The sequence below is a fragment of the Propithecus coquereli genome, unplaced genomic scaffold (genome assembly GCF_000956105.1).
Source record: "Propithecus coquereli isolate 6110/MARCELLA unplaced genomic scaffold, Pcoq_1.0 Scaffold135, whole genome shotgun sequence".
Lineage (NCBI taxonomy): Eukaryota > Metazoa > Chordata > Mammalia > Primates > Indriidae > Propithecus > Propithecus coquereli.
The window spans coordinates 296,892-303,069 of NW_012137747.1; the positions used below are offsets into that span (position 1 = coordinate 296,892).

A 6,178-nucleotide genomic window follows, 5' to 3' on the forward strand; every position below is an offset into this window, starting at 1 on the left:
GAAGAGTCAATCGAGGAATCATAAATGGAGATTGTTAGAAAGGACAGGAGCCTTTAAAAACATAATAGATGGGGAAGCTAAGGCCTAGAGGGGACCAAGAATATACCTGGGCTCCCAAAGCAAGTTAGTGCAGAAAGGGCTCCAGACGGGGTCTCCAAATTCCCCAGCCTGCACCCTTTCCTGATCAGGAAGGGACGGAGGGCCTCTGACCACTGGCTCCCTCTTGACATCGGTCCATTTCGGATCTTCTTTCTCTGTGTCTGTCTTCTCTCTCTCTCTGTCTCTCCCTCTCTCTCTCTCTGTGTCTCTGATTTTTCTCTGTTATTTGTCTCCCTCTGTTATTTCTTTCTTACCGCTTCCTTCCCAACCTAGATATGTCTTCCCTGACCCCAATCCTTTCTCCACGGTGTGTGCATTGGGCTGGGAGAGGGTGTTCAGACAGAAGGATGGTCCTCGTGGTGACAGAACTGAACAAAGTACAGTCCACAGGCCAGGGTGCTCTGGGTGGAGGTGCCAGGGCCCAGGTCACAGTGGGGAGAGGCCAAAATGGGTACCAACTTCTGGATAGACACTCCATAGATGATGCAGAGCACAGACACCTGTCTTTAACAGTGTCTTTTCCACTTTGGTAGCCTTTAGGTCAGTTCTGCTCAGTGCCCATACGTGGAAATTCTCCGTGCTTGTTTGTGAAATTGAAGGGAAAAGAATCGAGGATATTCTTATTCTTCTAGGTGAGGAAACTGTTAATTCAAGGCCAGTGTCCAGAGTTCTGTTCCCAACTCCAATTCCAGGGGAGGATCTTTCCAGTGACTCCCACTCTGCAGGCAGGGAACAGGAGGAGTTAGCCAATGCTGGGGACCCAGCTATGTCAGAGGAAGTCTCAGCAGAAAGGAGGGAAACAAGTTGAGCTGGTTAAACAGAGAGTGATGGAAAAACGCAGGAAAGGGAAATGACGTCATTCACGCTGGCAGCTTTGGGGACAGGGAACTGAAAATGTATGCTTCTGGTAGTCAGCTGCTCTGCCCGTCCTACCCTGCCTGTCTCCTGGGAAGGCAGCAGGGGCTGCTGGTGGGGCCAAGCTCCCAGCACTGCTAGCTTGGGAGTGGCCAAGTCCTCTACCTGCCCACCTGGTGAGCTGAGGTTCTTCCTCCAGCAGAACCCGGAGGCCCGTGTGTTTCTCTGCAAAGTGATGCAACGGGGCAGGAAGCTCAGCTGTCAGCAACTGTGACGTCGTAGACAGGGAAAACCCTGAGCTGCAAAGTCAGGACTTGCCATGGGGAAAAGGAGCGGCTGGGTTTTCTTCTTGGTGTCTAGAAAATTGTTTCCTACCCAAAAATGGCTTGGTTAGGAAGCTGAGTTTGTTTCATAAGAAAGGATTCTCCTTCTCTTCCCTCTGCCCAGCTTATCTGTATAATTACGCTGGCGCTGATTAGATGCTGACCCCCAGTGTTGAAACCCCACTTTCTCAGGTTGGCGTGATGTGCTCATGAAATGCACCCCTGGCTTCTCCACCAAAGCCGCCTCCCCTATTTGTTCCATTTGAGTGTTAACAATGTGTCAGCCGCTTGCTGCCCTTGAACATCAAAGGCTCGTGCACAGCTATTCCCCTGTCTCTCCTCCACCAAAGACACTTCAGCGAATGGCTCCCCTATTGCCTCAAGGGGAAAAACAAAGAATCAAGAAAGCCAAGTCAAAAGGGACTTAAGAAAACATTCAATTTATTTCCCCACCATTGATTCACTGATGAGGAACAGAAGTGCTGTTCCCAAGACCACACAGTGGGTGAAGGAAAGGCTAGAACTAGAACTTAGGTTTCTAGACTCCCAGTCCAAATTCATATTCCTTGGCATGATGTTCTTGGTCTTTGATGTTGCAGCCATATTTCCAACTTGATTCCCACACTGCTCCCCTACACGAATCCCAGCTCCAGCCAAGCGAATCCACTGCTGGTCCTCAAGTACACCGTGGGCTTTGCTGCCCTAGCTCATCTCCATGCTGAATGCCCTTTGTCTGACCTCACCCTCCTCCCCACCCCTCCCCAGCATCTGTGCCCTTTACATTTTGCCCCCCACCTTCAAGGCTCAGTTCAAACTTTCCTCTATGTGGTAGCTCCCTCCTCTGTGCCACTTGGCACTTACATCCTCCCCACTCGGTAGTGCTGGAGTTCTTGGTGCTCCTGCAAGCACACCCCTCGTCCCAACAAGGCTGTCAGCAACTAGGGGCTGGAGATCCGACTGGGGCATCTCTGTAATCCTCACAGCATTCAGCACACTGTCTTGTGCACAGTAGGCATTTAATAAATGTTTATTGAAAGAATGGCTTTTAAAATCGATTCTATCAACTATAAGGAATGATAAAAATGACCTTATGTATTTAAAGGTTTATATACATATGCATATATGGATATTCTTCCTGCCAACTCAGTGAGCTATACAGGCAAGGTAGGTGTTATCTTTATTTTATGGATGAAACACTGAATACCTGAAAGGTATAAGACCTCGTCTTGGGGTCACCAAAGGTCTCCCTGAAAGCTGGCAAGAAAATGAGTATTAGAATTGGGTCTCCTGGTTGTCAGTCCCATGTGATCTGCTGTGTTAACATCCTCTACCCTCTTTCCATTGAAAACTACTTTCTTCTGCCAGAATTGCAAGGAAGGAAAAGCTTCTCCCTCAGTCCAATTTCTAAGATAAGCATTTACTATAGAAGAAGAGTTCGTAGTGGGTTAAGAGTACCGTGTAGTGGTGTGAGCACTGAACTCAACTTCCGGTCTGCCTTTTACCAGCTGAGTGACTTTAGGCAAGTTACTTAGCCTCTCTAGACTGTAGTTTTCCCATTTATAAAATGAGGGGATTGGACTAGATGTACTTAAAGTCACTTCCAACTCTAACAGCCCAGAAGGAATAGTCTACCACTAGATAAGGAGATTCTTGCCATTGGGATATAATTCTTCAACCAAGAAGATCTGTGCACCCTCCAGGTCCTACTGGAGAAGATATGTGGGAGGGGAGCCCCTGGGTCCCCTCATAAGTGACATCATGGAGCTTACACTTCAGGACACAGCATAACAGGGAAACAATAATAAATCAACATGTTCATTTAATAGTCACCAGGTATTAACTGTCCCGACCCGTGGGGTAGTCAACGCGGACCCTGGAAGAGGGAGTGGGAATTGGGAGAGGCAGGAGACACAAGAAATGGAGACAAGACAGGAGTCTGATCAAGTCTCGTTTATTGGCAGTAGGGCAGAGGCTTAAGTAAGGCAGAAAGAGGAGGTAACAGTAAAGGGGCGGTGCTTTCCGAGGCTCTGGCTTTCCAGCCAGAGGATTTCCATATAAGGAAACCCTCAGGCGGCTTTCAAGGGCTACGTCATAATGGGTAAATGGAAACTTACAAGCTCTTTCGCGGGCTTTTGCAAATGCGCGGGCTTGGTTGGCCATTTTAGATAAGCAGGCCGATCCACATGGCTCGCGGCCATCTTGGATAAGCAGCTGCCGGGCCTCATGGCTCCGGACATTAACTGAGCACCTGGCAGGAGCCATTAGGAGTTGAGACCAAGGACATGAACAAGTAGCTCTCAGGCTAGTGAGAGATACAGATATATAACCAAAAATGTGTAATTGGCTGTGATATGCACAAAAGAGGGATGTACAAGGTCAAGTTCAGGTGAAAAGGTGGGAGGGATCAGGTTTGCCTTGGGAAATGGGGGTGGAGAGAGGTTAGGGTGAGGCAGGGACAGTTTAGTAGAGGAGATGAGTTGACTTGGTATCTCCACAGAGTGTGATCCGGGATCTGGTCGGTGGATTTTAAAAGAATAAAGCATTTTGACACAGGAAAAGGGAAGATGATTATTGAAAGTAAAGTTGGGATTGTGTGTGAATAACCAAGTTTAATTAATCATTACAGGTGGCTTAAAACAAAGCAATTGGGTTCTTCTTGGTCAACAGAAAAGAATTGACTAGCATGGCTATATAGCCCACACAAGCCTAGATTTACTGAAAATCTTGACTTCAAGTATTCTTGTCAGACCACGTTTCCAATTTTACTTTAATCACATTTATGAACCATCATGAGAAATGGGTTACTTAGCACCAATGATGGGAAAAACAGGCATGAGTTTAAATAGTTTAAGAGAGATTAGATATTTGCACATGTTTTTGACATTTAAAAGCATTACAATGAAAAGTCATGGTCTTTGTTTTCAGAAAACTCCGGGAAAACATTGAAAAGAGCATTCTGATCCAAAAGGTAGAAGAGCATCAAAGAATCACTGAATGTCGGGACTGGAAAGGACTTTATGTGTAATCTACTCTGTTTCGCTCATTTTATGTATTCATAAACTGAGATCCAGAAAGATGAAATTATATGCCAAACTGTGGAATCTTTGGACTCAACTATAAGACTTCAGAGTTTTAGATATTGAGTAGGAAAAAAAGCTGAAAAGGAACATATTATAGTCCCTACTATCTTGACAGTTTTCAAAGCAGTCTGTAATGCATCTCAGGCTCTTTGAATTTAATCTTGTCAGGGAGTGTGGTGCTACATGACGGACTAGTCCCTGCCTAAGAGAATCTTCCAGTGTCATTAGGGACAAAAGGCTCAGGTCCGTGAAACAGAGGGCAACATCCGATGCCAAAGAAAAATCGGCTATTGGAAGTCAGAGAAGGAAGGGGCTGATGTCACCCAGAGTCATTCAGGAATAAAGGCTTTGGGTCTCCTCTCTGATAATGAATGAAGGTATTTGGCCAAGTTGGGGAGCAATGGTGGGAACAGAAAAAGCAGAGGGGAGATAGCAGGAATGAGCCCATAGCGTCTGGGGTTGGGGAGAAACTGGGTTAGGGAGAGCTGGATTTAGAGGAGAGGGGAAAACACCCCCTGGAATTCTCTCTCGGTCCTGTAATTCAGATCGTCTCTGTCCTATCATTTTACCAAGCAGGAAGGTAGAGCCAGAAGGAGGCACATCCTTAATCCACAATTACAACCAGCAATCCCCTGGGGCAGTGCTTCTTGGAGGAGGAAGGTGTTGGGATAATCCAGGCTGCAATCTGGCTGCTTTAGGACTTGAGGAAGTGCCATGCCAAGAGAGAAATTCCAAGGGAGTTCCAGCCCTCACCTGCCCAAGCTCACTTCCTTCCTGTGACAAACACATGTGTGTATATAAATAACTGGAAGCCTTTCAGCTTGAGACAGACTCCTAGGAGACCAGAAGCAGCGGCCCTTCCTGAGCACAGGTAAGAGACCCTCCCCTCTACTGACACTGCTCACATTATTCCAGGGATCAGCCCTGTCCCCCCAGTCATTTACCTGGTTATGTTCAGGGCCATGTCTAAAGGAGTCTTTTCCATGAGAACAAGGACTCATCATGTTTATCTTTGTGCTTTGGTACCAGCACAACATTCAGGACCGTGCAGCTCAATAGATGCTGATCGAATTGCTGAACTTCAGGTAGATCTACTGCACACTCACTCAGTTCAAGGCAGCTAACATCAACTACTACTTAAAATGAACTGATCACACACTGTGTGTTAGGTGTATAAATTATGCTTTATTTTATTCAAATGTCAAAACAAGTTTCCGAGGTAAGTTTAATTATTACCATTTTGGGGGCTAAGAAAATGAAGCTCAGAGAAGTGAGTTGACTTGTCCAAAGTCACATAGATGTAGGGTGACCAACTCATTCCCGTTTACCCTTGACTTTTCCAGTTTTAAAACTGAAATTCCTGGTATCTCAGGAACCCCCCCTTAGTCCTGGGTAAACTGGAACCACTTACATAGCTGGGAACTGGATTTATTTGGACTCAGTTCTCTTCTCTAAATCCAGAGTTCTGTCTGATATTTTTGTGTTTGGTGTGCTCATTCCCTTCTCCTACAATTGGCAGTAACTCTGGAGGCCAGGAATGTAAAAAATGTCTATCATATTGCCTGGTACATAGGAAAAATTTAGTTAGTGATAACGATTTTCAGTGCTTTGCCAAGCCATGGAGCCAAGATGTACATCCACATATATATATGTATTCACACACGTGCATATCTTTATGTATTTCATGTGTGTTATTTTTTCCCAAGATATTAAAGTAGTTGAAAAAAATTGAAAAAATTACATAGTGGGTTTATTATAACTCACATTATTTTAAGTTTAAATATTTTACTTATGCCCCAAACAAAATTTATAATACTTTCA

The 6,178-nt window shown here is 45.4% G+C and overlaps 1 protein-coding gene across 1 annotated transcript in view; it reads left to right on the forward strand.

Annotated features, from left to right (window-relative positions):
- IL19 (interleukin 19) overlaps positions 1-6,178 on the forward strand; it is a 12,455-nt gene that overhangs the window by 5,921 nt on the left and 356 nt on the right. The gene's annotated exons all lie outside the window — the stretch shown is intronic.